The 14,175-nt window shown below is 45.3% G+C and overlaps 1 pseudogene; it reads left to right on the top strand.

Moving 5' to 3' along the window:
• LOC106566057 (guanine nucleotide-binding protein G(s) subunit alpha-like) overlaps window positions 1–14,175 on the top strand; it is a 64,438-nt pseudogene that overhangs the window by 20,582 nt on the left and 29,681 nt on the right.

A 14,175-nucleotide genomic window follows, 5' to 3' on the forward strand; every position in this document is an offset into this window, starting at 1 on the left:
GTCGACTCAATTACCACCCCATTGACGGGGGGATTGTGCAATAAATCTCATGGTAGACGCTGCATTTCCCAGGAGTCACGTGTATCCCCTGTCGCAAGCAGTGACGGTGGCTATGGAGACGTATGTCTCCGAATCCCTGCATCAGGGGTACATTCGGCCCTCCATTTCACCGTCTCCTCGAGTTTCTTTTTTGTCAAGGATGGAGGTCTGCGCCCATGCATTGATTATCGGTCTCAATAAAATTACGGTGGGGTACAGTTACCCGCTACCTCTGATCGCCACGGCGATTGAGTTAATGCACGGGGCACGCTTCTTCACTAAACTGGATCTCAGGAGTGCGTACAACCTGGCGCGTATCCGAGATGGAGACGAGTGGAAGACAGCATTTAGTACTACCTCAGGGCATTATGAGTACCTCGTCATGCCGTACGGGTTGAAGAATTCTCCATCAGTCTTCCAATCTTTTGTAGACGAGATTTTCAGGGACCTGCACAGGCAGGGTGTAGTGGTGTATATCGATGACATTCTGATTTAGTCCGCTACACGCGCCGAGCATGTGTCCCTGGTGCGCAGAGTGCTAGGTCGCCTGTTGGAGCATGACTTGTATGTCAAGGCTGAGAAATGCCTGTTCTTTCAACAGTCCGTCTCCTTCTTAGGGTATCGCATTTCCACGTCAGGTGTGGAGATGGAGACTAACCGCATTGCAGCTGTGCGTAATTGGCCGACTCCCACCACGGTGAAGGAGGTGCAGTGATTTTTTGGGTTTGCCAATTACTACCGGAGGTTTATCTGGGGTTTTGGTCAGGTAGCTGCTCCCATTACCTCACTGCTGAAGGGGGGTCCGGTGCGCTTGCAGTGGTCGGCTGGGGCGGACAGGGCTTTTAGGAAACTGAAGGCTCTGTTTACCTCGGTTCCGGTGTTGGCTCATCCAGATCCCTCTTTGCAATTCATAGTGGAGGTGGACGCGTCTGAGGCTGGGATAGGAGCTGTGCTCTCTCAGGGCTCGGGTATGCAACCTAAGCTCCGCCCCTGTGCCTTCTTCTCTAAGAAGCTCAGCCCGGCAGAGCGAAACTATGATGTTGGGGACCGGGAGCTGTTGGCTATCGTCAAGGCTTTGAAGGCGTGGAGACATTGGCTTGAGGGGGCTAAACACCCTTTTCTCATCTGGACTGACTACCGCAATCTGGAGTACATCCGGGAGGCGAGGAGACTGAATCCTCGTCAGGCAAGGTGGGCCATGTTTTTCACCCGTTTTGTGTTTACCCTCTCTTACAGACCAGGTTCCCAGAACGTTAATCTCTATGGGCTAGGTGGGACGCTTGCGTCCCATCTACTCAACAGCCAGTGTAATCCCGTGGCGCGTTATTCAAATTCCTCAAAAATGCAAAAACTTCAATTTTTCAAACATATGACTATTTTACACCATTTTAAAGACAAGACTCTCGTTAATCTAACCACACTGTCCGATTTCAAAAAGGCTTTACAACGAAAGCAAAACATTAGATTATGTCAGCAGAGTACCCAGCCAGAAATAATCAGACACCCATTTTTCAAGCTAGCATATAATGTCACATAAACCCAAACCACAGCTAAATGCAGCACTAACCTTTGATGATCTTCATCAGATGACAACCCTAGGACATTATGTTATACAATACATGCATGTTTTGTTCAATCAAGTTCATATTTATATAAAAAAACAGCTTTTTACATTAGCATGTGACTAGCATGTGACTAGCATTCCCACCGAACACTGCTGGTGAATTTACTAAATTACTCACGATAAACGTTCACAAAAAGCATAACAATTATTTTAAGAATTATAGATACAGAACTCCTCTATGCACTCGATATGTCCGATTTTAAAATTGCTTTTCGGTGAAAGCACATTTTGCAATATTCTCAGTAGATAGCCCGGCATCACAGGGCTAGCTATTTAGACACCCAGCAAGTTTAGCACTCACCAAAGTCAGATTTACTACAAGAAAAATGTTATTACCTTTGCTGTCTTCGTCAGAATGCACTCCCAGGACTTCTACTTCAATAACAAATGTTGGTTTGGTTCAAAATAATCCATTGTTATATCCAAATAGCGGCGTTTTGTTCGTGCGTTCAAGACACTATCCGAAAGGGTAAATAAGGGTGACGAGAATGGCGCAATTCGTGACAAAAAATGTCTAAATATTCCATTACCGTACTTCGAAGCATGTCAACCGCTGTTTAAAATCAATTTTTATGCCATTTTTCTCATAAAAAAGCGATAATATTCCGACCGGGAATCTGCGTTTAGGTAAACAGACGAAAGAAAATAAAGCACGGGGTCGACTCGTGCACGCGCCTAAGCCCATAGTACTCTGATCGGCCACTTGCCAAACGCGATAAAGTGTTTCAGCCAGAGGCTGCCTCAATATCGTTCAGCTTTTTCCCGGGCTCTGAGAGCCTATGGGAGCCGTAGGAAGTGTCACGTTATAGCAAAGATCCTCAGTCTTCAATAAAAAGAGCCAAGATGAAACACAACTTGTCAGACAGGCCACTTCCTGCATGGAATCTTCTCAGGTTTTGGCCTGCCATATGAGTTCTGTTATACTCACAGACACCATTTGAACAGTTTTAGAAACTTTAGGGTGTTTTCTATCCAAAGCCAATAATTATATGCATATTCTAGTTACTGGGCAGGAGTAGTAACCAGATTAAATCGGGTACGTTTTTTATCCGGCCGTGTCAATACTGCCCCCTAGCCCTAACAGGTTAAGGCAGACACACTGTCCCGGCTGTATGACACAGAGGAGCGGTCCATGGATCCCACTCCCATAATCCCAGCCTCTTGTTTGGTGGCACCGGTAGTGTGGGAGCTGGACGCGGACATTGAGCGGGCGTCACGTGCAGAGTCCGTTCCCCCTCAGTGTCCAGCTGGGTGTCGGTACGTTCCGTCTGCTGTCCGTGACCGATTGATCTACTGGGCTCACACGTTACCCTCCTCTGGTCGTCCTGGGATTGGTCGGACGATGCGCTGTCTTAGTGGGAGGTACTGGTGGCCCACCTTAGCTAAGGACGTGATGGTTTATGTTTCCTCCTGCTCGGTGTGCGCTCAGTGCAAGGCTCCTAGACACCTACCCAGAGGTAAGCTACAACCCTTACCCGTTCCACAACGGCCGTGGTCGCACTTGTCAGTGGATTTCAGAACAGATCTTCCACCTTCACAAGGTAACACCACGATCCTGATCGTTTTTCTAAGTCCTGTCCTATCCTCCCTTTGCCTGGTCTCCCTACGGCTCTGCAAACTGCAGAGGTTCTGTTTACGCATGTCTTTCGGCACAACGGGGTGCCTGAGGATATAGTGTTTGATCGGGGTCCCCAGTTCGCGTCCAGGGTCTGGAAGGCGTTCATGGAGCGTCTGGGGGTCTCGGTCAGCCTTACCTCAGGTTTTCACCCTGAGAGGAACGGGCAGGTGGAGACTTAACCAGGATGTGGGTAGGTTTCTGAGGTCTTATTGTCAGGACCGGCCGGGGGAGTGGGCGATGTTCGTGCCCTGGGCAGAGATGGCTCAGAACTCGCTCCGCCACTCCTCCACTAACCTCTCTCCCTTTCAGTGCGTGTTGGGGTATCAGCCAGTTCTGGCTCCTTGGCATCAGTCAGACCGAGGCTCCTGCGGTGGACCACTGGTTCCGGCGCGTGGAGGAGACCTGGGACGCCGCTCACGTCCACCTTCAGCGCGCCGTACGACGCCAGAAAGTTGGCACAGACCGTCACCGCAGTGAGGCCCCGGTGTTCGCACCGGTCTGGTTCTCGACCAGAAACCTGCCCCTCCGCCTGCCCTGCCGTTTAAAGTCCTGAGGAGAGTGAACGAGGTATGTTATAGGTTAAAGCTTCCCCCCCATTACCGCATTAACCCCTCGTTCCATGTGTCTCTCCTCAGGCCGGTGGTGGCTGGCCCGTTCCAGGAGGCTGAGGTGCGGGAGGTTCCTCCACCCCCTCTGGACATTGAGGGGGCCCCGGCGTACTCCGTTCGATCCATCCTGGATTCGAGACGTCGGCCGAGGGGCCTTCAGTACCTCGTGGACTGGGAGGGGTACGGTCCGGAGGAGAGATGCTGGGTTCCGGTGGAGGATGTGTTAGATCCTTCCCTGCTGCGGGAGTTCCATCGTCTCCATCCGGATTGCCCTGCACCTCGTCCCCGAGGCCGGTGTCGACGCGCTGCTAGAGCCGCGCGTCGGGGGGGGTACTGTCATGACTTCTACCGAAGTCGAGGCCGCTCCTTGTTCGGGTGGTGCTTGGCGGTCGACGTCACCGGTCTTTTAGCCATCAGAGATCCATTTTTAATTTTCCATTGTTTTGTCTGGTTTTACTACACACCTGATTTCAATCCCATTCATTACATGTTGTGTATTTAACCCTCTGTTTCCCCTCATGTCCTTGTCTGAGATTGTTTTGTTTGTTATCGGTTTTGTGTATTTTGTATTGGTGAGCTATGGGTATTTTTTTACCCCTGTTATTTTTAAATACGTTGGTTTTGGAGTTGGTGTTTGTTTATGTTTCGTGTTTGCCACCTACACACACGACGATGACACCACCTCAAACGGTTCAAACTATGAACATTAGTCAAACTGGCTGCTAACGTGATATAGGTCTATGTGTTTGAATTTAAGGCAGGATGGAATAGACCCAGTCAGTGAATGGAGGAATATGCCAATAAGTTCCTAGAGGAACATCACATCAGCCATGGAAGCTACTACAGTATGGTGTCTGTCTGTTTTGTGGTTCAGTAATTAGCAGGTGTGCTCTCCTTGGGATGCTCACAATTGAATGAGGCTCTCACCTGAGAGATGCATGGCCTGTGCCTGTTAACACTGTGTTTAATAACACTAAATGGGTCTGATGGGAATTCCCCTCTGAAACACCAGGACCCTCAGGGATTCCTTCCAAACTGCCCGTTCCCAAGGTTGGCAGGCAGATGGATAGGCTGGGCAGGCAGACAGGCAGGATAGGCAGACAGACAGACAGGCAGGCAGGCTATTAGGCAGGATAAGCAGGCAGGCAGGATAAGCAGTTTTCCTATTCTGAATCAGTTGCAACTTTAGTTGAGAGTTTGCCCCAATCCCCCTCTTCTGTAAAACTTGTAAATATTGACTTTAAATTGTGACTTCATGTATTATACTGATGCTAAAATGTTTATTCTACTGAGCCACTGTTCGTATTCTTATCTTGTATTATTTCTTATTGTTGTTGCATTGTCGAAGGAACCTGCAAGTAAGCATTTCATTGGACGGTGTATAACACGTGCATCCCATACATATGACTAAAATGTGAAACTTGGTGAGAATTTGCCCTGATGCTTTCTATAGATTTGGAGATATTATATATGGTCTGTTGCTGTGCCAAAGGAAGCTATGCCAATCTACACTAAATAAAGTGCATTCGGAAAGTATTCAGACCCCTTGACTTTTTCCACATTCTGTTGCGTTACAGCCTTATTCTGAAATGGATTTAAAAAATAATTCTCCATCAATCTACACACAATACCCCATAATGACAAACCAAAGATATTACATTTACATAAGTATTCAGAACCGTTACTCAGTGCTTTGTTGAAGCACCTTTGGCAGTGATTACAGCCTCGAGTCTTCTTGGGTATGACATGACAAGCTTGGCACTCCTGTATTTGGGGAGTTGCTCCCATTCTTCTCTGAAGATCCTCTCAATCTCTGTCAGATTGGATGGGGAGAGTCGCTGCACAGCTATTTTCAGGTCTCTCCAGAGATGTTTGATTGAGTTCAAGTCCGGGCTCTGTCAGGGCCACTCGAGGACATTCAGAGACTTGTCCTGAAGACACTCCTGCGTCGTCTTGGCTGTGTGCTTTGGGTCGTTGTCCTGTTGTTAGGTGAACCTTCACCCCTGTCAGGTCCTGAGCGCTCTGGAGAAGGTTTTCATCAAGGATCTCTGTGTACTTTGCTCCGTTCATCTTTCACTCGATCCTGTCTAGTCTCCAAGTCCCTGCCGCTGAAAAACATCTCCACAGCATGATGCTACCACCACCATGCTTCACTTTAGGGATGGTACCAGGTTTCCTCCAGAAGTGACGGCAGGTAGCCTAGTGGTTAGAGCGTTGGGCCAGTAACCGAAAGGTTGCTGGATCGAATCCCTGAGCTGACAAGGTAAAAATCTGTCGTTCTGCCCCTGAACAAGGCAGTTAACTCAGTTCCCCGGTAGGCCGTCATTGTAAATAAGAATTTGTTCTTAACTGACTTGCCTAGCTACATGTGACACTTGGCATTCAGGCCAAAGAGTTCAATCTTGGTTTCATCAGACCAGAGAATTTTGTTTCTTATGGTCAGAGTCCTTTAGGTGCCTTTTGGCAAACTCCAAGTGGGCTGTCATGTGCATTTTACTGAAGAGTGGCTTCCGTCTGGCGCATAGTCCTGATTGATGGAGTGCTGCAGAGATGGTTGTACTTCTGGATGGTTCTACCATCTCCAAAGAGCAACTCTTAGACAATTCCTTCAACCTCATGGCTTGGTTTTTGCTCTGACATTTACTGTCAACTGTGGGACCTTATAGAGGCAGGTGTGTGCCTTTCCAAATCATGTCCAATCAATTGAATTGACCATATGTGGACTCCAATCAAGTTGTAGAAACATATCAAATGTCACGTCCTGTCCATAGTAAGATGTTATTTTCTATGATAGAGTAGGTCAGGGGGTGTTTTGTGTTTTTCTATGTTTTGTAGTTCTATGTTTAGGGTCTAGTTTTCTATTTCTGTGTTTTTTTGGGGGGGGGTTGATCTCCAATTAGAGGCAGCTGGTCCTCGTTGTCTCTAATTGTAGATCATACTTAAGTAGGTTTTTTTCCCACCTGTGTTTGTGGGTAGATGTCTTCTGTTTAGTTTATGTACCTGACAGAACTGTGCGCTTTTGTTGTCTCTTTGTTATTTTTTCTTTAGTGTTCTGAGTTATAATAAATATTAATCATGAGCGATCAACACGCTGCGCTTTGGTCCCCTCTCTACGACAGCCGTTACATCAAAGGTGATCAATGGAAACAGGATACACCTGAGCTCAATTTCGAGTATTATATCTAATGGTCTGAATACTTATGTAAATAAGGTATTTCTATTTTTTTATTTGAATACATTTGCAAACATTTCAAAAACTTGTCTTTGTCATTATGGGGTATTGTGTGTAGATTGATGAGTATTTATTATTTATTTATTCCTAGGCTGCAATGTAAAAAAAAAAGAAAAAAGTCAAGGGGTCTGAATACTTTCTGAATGCACTGTATATGTTGGATTGGAATGTCTGTGGCTTCTGACTACTTTCTGAAGCATCTAACTCATTATATTAACGTGGGTTTGAGTGTGTTTGGCCAGAGAAGACTATCTGATTGGCTGCTGCCGCCTTCTCCTCCCTCTCGCCATCTCCTGGCCCTAGGCTAGGGTCTACCAGGAACCAGACTGACTCTGCCTGCCGCCGCCTCCTCCCTCTCGCCCTCCCCCATCTCCTGGCCCTAGGCTAGGGCCTACCAGGAACCAGACTGACTCTGCCTGCCGCCTCCTCCTCCCTCTCTCTCTCCCCCCATCTCCTGGCCCTAGGCTAGGGCCTACCAGGAACCAGACTGACTCTGCCTGCCGCTTCGCTGTGCTTAGGGTTCTGACAGGGAACAGCCATCTCTCTGTCCTCAGCAATGTACGCTGATGGGATACCTCAAGAATAGGGACAGGAGTTTTAGCCTACCTGGTTATAATATTTTGGGGGGTTATTATATTGTCCTATTACACACAAGGTACGATCACAGCCATTGTACAGCGCCCCTGGAGCAATTAAGGTTAAGTGCCCTGCTCAAGGTCACAGGGACAGATTTTTCACCTTGTCGGCTCCGGTATTCGATCCAGCGACCTTTCGGTTACTGGCCCAATGCTCTAACCTTAAGGCTACCTGCCACATGGTTAGGAGAAACACTTGACCCTACGAATTAGTCACTAGCGTTAAAATGCTCGTTGATTGATTTACAACATGAGTGAATGTCAGGATTATAGCATGGTCAGAGTGAGACTGACGTTTCTGTTTTGTTTTCTGGGCATTGCAGGCATTGGCAGTCATGTTACTGTCCAGACTCCAGAGGCCTAGTTGGGGATGCTTAGAGAGTCCTTGTCAGTTTGAAAGACAAGGTTCTGTTATGTGGTGCTGTCCCTCATCGTTCATGTGTAGGCTGCTTGATTTGATGAATGTTTTTTTCAGTCTGTATCTCTTGTGTCTTGTGCCCACTCTGTCTTCCACTCACCACTGTCAACTAAGGGACGGATACGGCTGTAGGTTCAGTGAGACCACTTAAAGGAAAACGCATGCAACGCCCGCCCCAAATATGTCATTTTCAGCTGAAAAATATTTTCTGATTGGTTGATTTAGTGTTGAATTCCCAATTGACTCTTACACGGTACCCAAACCGGCTGTGCGCGTGCGCCATCGTGCATACTTTTATTTAGTCCCCCCACACCAAACGCGATCACGACACGCAAGTTAAAATATCAAAACAAACTCGCAACCAATTACATTAATTTTGGAACAGCTCGAAAAGCATTAAACATTTATGGCAATTTAGCTAGTTAGCTTGCACTTGCTAGATAATTTGTCCTATTTAGCTAGCTTGCTGTTGCTAGCTAATTTGTCCTGGGATATAAACATTGAGTTGTTATTTTACCTGAAATCCACAAGGTCCTCTACTCCGACAATTAATCCACACATATAACGGTCAACTGAATCGTTTCTAGTCATCTCTCCTCCTTCCAGGCTTTTTCATCTTTGAATTTATATGGTGATTGGCATCTACACTTTCCTAATATTACTACACCGACCGGCAACACAGTTCGTCTTTCAATCACCCACGTGGGTATAACCAATGAGGAGATGGCACGTGGATACCTGCTTCTATAAACCAATGAGGAGATGGGAGAGGCAGGACTTTCAGCGCGATCTGCGGCAGAAATAGAAAGGACTTCTATTTTAGCCCTTGGCAACGCAGACGCTCGTTGACGTGCGCGAGCAGTGTGGGTGTAATAATTGAAAAACATATTTTGCGACGCGAGCGGTGTGGTCAGCCTATTAGCCTCTATGCTAGCCCAGGGATTGCCAACCCTCCTGGGCAACTCTTGCAGGATTTTGTTTCAGTCTAACTAAACACATATGATCATATTAATTATCTCCTCCTCAGGATTAGCTGGTGTAGTTTGCTATAATATGACTAGAGCAAAAGCCTGGGTAGGTTAGATAGGATAGATTTAAACATGCATTGCTTCTTCATCTTACCTTCTGATAGGCTAAAGACATGTAGAACATGTAGTGTATTTGGAGTTTAAAAAGGATTCTGAAGTTTGTAATTTCCACTTTATAATTTCAGACTTGATTTTCCCTAACGAAAAATGTGTCAACCACTACAAAAATGGCCATTAATTATAGACAGGTTGGCTGACCGTCGCGAGAACCACTCTGTTTTTCCCCATAGCTGTGCATGTATCATAGTTGCTAGCGGTAGCCCAGCAGTTAAGAGCGCTGGGCCGGTAACATAAAGGTTGCTGGTTCAAATCCCAGAGCCGACAAGGTGGAATAATCTGCCGTTCTGCCCTTGAACAAGGCAGTTAACCCCGAACAACAACTTTTCCCAGGGCACCGATGACTTGGACATTGATTAAGGCAGCCCCGCGCACCTCAGATTCAGAGGGCGTGAGTTAAATGCGGAAGACACATTTCGGTTGAATGCTTTCCGTGATGTGCAACTGACTAGATATCCCTTTCCCTAAACAACCAACCCGTCTATAATTCACATTTCCTGTTGCTGCAGGATTATTTTCCTGCTGTAGGAAACTGGCTAAAATTAAGATCCTACATACTGTATGTAGGTGAACTATCGCTCAATCATCCAATAATTTGAGATGTACAGGAGTGCCGCGGGGGTAGGACCTAGATCTACATTTTCTATTGCCTGAATGAAATTAATACCTGAAATGTAAACAATGTTGAAGGACGTTTCTAATTTGATTTGGGTCCAAGTTGGCAACCAGTTCACCTGTCTAGCCGTTTACTGGCCTGATCCAGTTCTCTGTGTTGTGTTGTTCTGCAGGAGTTCTATGAGCATGCTAAAACCCTTTGGCAAGACGAGGGGGTGAAGGCCTGCTTTGAGCGATCCAATGAGTACCAGCTGATCGACTGTGCACAGTAGTAAGTACCCACCCACTCTTTGCCCCTTTATGAAACACACACACAGACTCAAACTTCAGGGCAGGTTAACTCTACAGTATGGCTGTTGTTTCTCTCTACAGTATGGCTGTTGTTTCTCTCTACAGTATGGCTGTTGTTTCTCTCTACAGTATGGCTGTTGTTTCTCTCTACAGTATGGCTGTTGTTTCTCTCTACAGTATGGCTGTTGTTTCTCTCTACAGTATGGCTGTTGTTTCTCTCTACAGTATGGCTGTTGTTTCTCTCTACAGTATGGCTGTTGTTTCTCTCTACAGTATGGCTGTTGTTTCTCTCTACAGTATGGCTGTTGTTTCTCTCTACAGTATGGCTGTTGTTTCTCTCTACAGTATGGCTGTTGTTTCTCTCTACAGTATGGCTGTTGATTCAATCTACAGTATGGCTGTTGTTTCTCTCTACAGTATGGCTGTTGTTTCACTCTACAGTATGGCTGTTGTTTCTCTCTACAGTATGGCTGTTGTTTCTCTCTACAGTATGGCTGTTGTTTCTCTCTACAGTATGGCTGTTGTTTCACTCTACAGTATGGCTGGTGTTTCACTCTACAGTATGGCTGTTGATTCACTCTACAGTATGGCTGTTGTTTCAATCTACAGTATGGCTGTTGTTTCTCTCTACAGTATGGCTGTTGTTTCTCTCTACAGTATGGCTGTTGTTTCTCTCTACAGTATGGCTGTTGTTTCTCTCTACAGTATGGCTGTTGTTTCTCTCTACAGTATGGCTGTTGTTTCAATCTACAGTATGGCTGTTGATTCACTCTACAGTATGGCTGTTGTTTCTCTCTACAGTATGGCTGTTGTTTCTCTCTACAGTATGGCTGTTGATTCACTCTACAGTATGGCTGTTGTTTCTCTCTACAGTATGGCTGTTGTTTCACTCTACAGTATGGCTGTTGATTCACTCTACAGTATGGCTGTTGTTTCTCTCTACAGTATGGCTGTTGTTTCTCTCTACAGTATGGCTGTTGATTCACTCTACAGTATGGCTGTTGTTTCTCTCTACAGTATGGCTGTTGATTCACTCTACAGTATGGCTGTTGTTTCAATCTACAGTATGGCTGTTGTTTCTCTCTACAGTATGGCTGTTGTTTCAATCTACAGTATGGCTGTTGTTTCTCTCTACAGTATGGCTGTTGTTTCTCTCTACAGTATGGCTGTTGTTTCACTCTACAGTATGGCTGTTGTTTCTCTCTACAGTATGGCTGTTGTTTCACTCTACAGTATGGCTGTTGTTTCTCTCTACAGTATGGCTGTTGTTTCAATCTACAGTATGGCTGTTGTTTCTCTCTACAGTATGGCTGTTGATTCACTCTACAGTATGGCTGTTGTTTCACTCTACAGTATGGCTGTTGTTTCACTCTACAGTATGGCTGTTGTTTCTCTCTACAGTATGGCTGTTGTTTCTCTCGAACAGTATGGCTGTTGTTTCTCTCTACAGTATGGCTGTTGTTTCTCTCTACAGTATGGCTGTTGTTTCTCTCTACAGTATGGCTGTTGATTCACTCTACAGTATGGCTGTTGTTTCTCTCTACAGTATGGCTGTTGTTTCTCTCTACAGTATGGCTGTTGTTTCACTCTACAGTATGGCTGTTGTTTCTCTCTACAGTATGGCTGTTGTTTCTCTCTACAGTATGGCTGTTGTTTCTCTCTACAGTATGGCTGTTGTTTCACTCTACAGTATGGCTGTTGTTTCACTCTACAGTATGGCTGTTGTTTCTCTCTACAGTATGGCTGTTGTTTCTCTCTACAGTATGGCTGTTGTTTCACTCTACAGTATGGCTGTTGTTTCTCTCTACAGTATGGCTGTTGTTTCTCTCTACAGTATGGCTGTTGTTTCTCTCTACAGTATGGCTGTTGTTTCAATCTACAGTATGGCTGTTGTTTCTCTCTACAGTATGGCTGTTGTTTCTCTCTACAGTATGGCTGTTGTTTCTCTCTACAGTATGGCTGTTGATTCACTCTACAGTATGGCTGTTGTTTCACTCTGCAGTATGGCTGTTGATTCACTCTACAGTATGGCTGTTGTTTCTCTCTACAGTATGGCTGTTGTTTCTCTCTACAGTATGGCTGTTGTTTCTCTCTACAGTATGGCTGTTGTTTCTCTCTACAGTATGGCTGTTGTTTCAATCTACAGTATGGCTGTTGTTTCTCTCTACAGTATGGCTGTTGTTTCTCTCTACAGTATGGCTGTTGTTTCTCTCTACAGTATGGCTGTTGTTTCAATCTACAGTATGGCTGTTGTTTCTCTCTACAGTATGGCTGTTGTTTCAATCTACAGTATGGCTGTTGATTCACTCTACAGTATGGCTGTTGTTTCTCTCTACAGTATGGCTGTTGTTTCTCTCTACAGTATGGCTGTTGTTTCTCTCTACAGTATGGCTGTTGATTCAATCTACAGTATGGCTGTTGTTTCTCTCTACAGTATGGCTGTTGTTTCAATCTACAGTATGGCTGTTGTTTCTCTCTACAGTATGGCTGTTGTTTCTCTCTACAGTATGGCTGTTGTTTCTCTCTACAGTATGGCTGTTGTTTCACTCTACAGTATGGCTGGTGTTTCACTCTACAGTATGGCTGTTGTTTCTCTCTACAGTATGGCTGTTGTTTCAATCTACAGTATGGCTGTTGTTTCTCTCTACAGTATGGCTGTTGATTCACTCTACAGTATGGCTGTTGTTTCAATCTACAGTATGGCTGTTGTTTCTCTCTACAGTATGGCTGTTGTTTCTCTCTACAGTATGGCTGTTGTTTCTCTCTACAGTATGGCTGTTGTTTCTCTCTACAGTATGGCTGTTGTTTCTCTCTACAGTATGGCTGTTGTTTCAATCTACAGTATGGCTGTTGATTCACTCTACAGTATGGCTGTTGTTTCTCTCTACAGTATGGCTGTTGTTTCTCTCTACAGTATGGCTGTTGATTCACTCTACAGTATGGCTGTTGTTTCTCTCTACAGTATGGCTGTTGTTTCACTCTACAGTATGGCTGTTGTTTCACTCTACAGTATGGCTGTTGTTTCTCTCTACAGTATGGCTGTTGTTTCTCTCTACAGTATGGCTGTTGATTCACTCTACAGTATGGCTGTTGTTTCTCTCTACAGTATGGCTGTTGATTCACTCTACAGTATGGCTGTTGTTTCAATCTACAGTATGGCTGTTGTTTCTCTCTACAGTATGGCTGTTGTTTCACTCTACAGTATGGCTGTTGTTTCTCTCTACAGTATGGCTGTTGTTTCTCTCTACAGTATGGCTGTTGTTTCACTCTACAGTATGGCTGTTGTTTCTCTCTACAGTATGGCTGTTGTTTCACTCTACAGTATGGCTGTTGTTTCACTCTACAGTATGGCTGTTGTTTCTCTCTACAGTATGGCTGTTGTTTCTCTCGAACAGTATGGCTGTTGTTTCTCTCTACAGTATGGCTGTTGTTTCTCTCTACAGTATGGCTGTTGTTTCTCTCTACAGTATGGCTGTTGATTCACTCTACAGTATGGCTGTTGTTTCTCTCTACAGTATGGCTGTTGTTTCTCTCTACAGTATGGCTGTTGTTTCTCTCTACAGTATGGCTGTTGTTTCTCTCTACAGTATGGCTGTTGTTTCACTCTACAGTATGGCTGTTGTTTCACTCTACAGTATGGCTGTTGTTTCTCTCTACAGTATGGCTGTTGTTTCTCTCTACAGTATGGCTGTTGTTTCAATCTACAGTATGGCTGTTGTTTCTCTCTACAGTATGGCTGTTGTTTCTCTCTACAGTATGGCTGTTGTTTCTCTCTACAGTATGGCTGTTGTTTCAATCTACAGTATGGCTGTTGTTTCTCTCTACAGTATGGCTGTTGTTTCTCTCTACAGTATGGCTGTTGTTTCTCTCTACAGTATGGCTGTTGATTCACTCTACAGTATGGCTGTTGTTTTCCTCTACAGTATGGCTGTTGTTTCTCTCTACAGTAT

Source organism: Salmo salar, chromosome ssa12 (assembly GCF_905237065.1).
Source record: "Salmo salar chromosome ssa12, Ssal_v3.1, whole genome shotgun sequence".
NCBI lineage: Eukaryota > Metazoa > Chordata > Actinopteri > Salmoniformes > Salmonidae > Salmo > Salmo salar.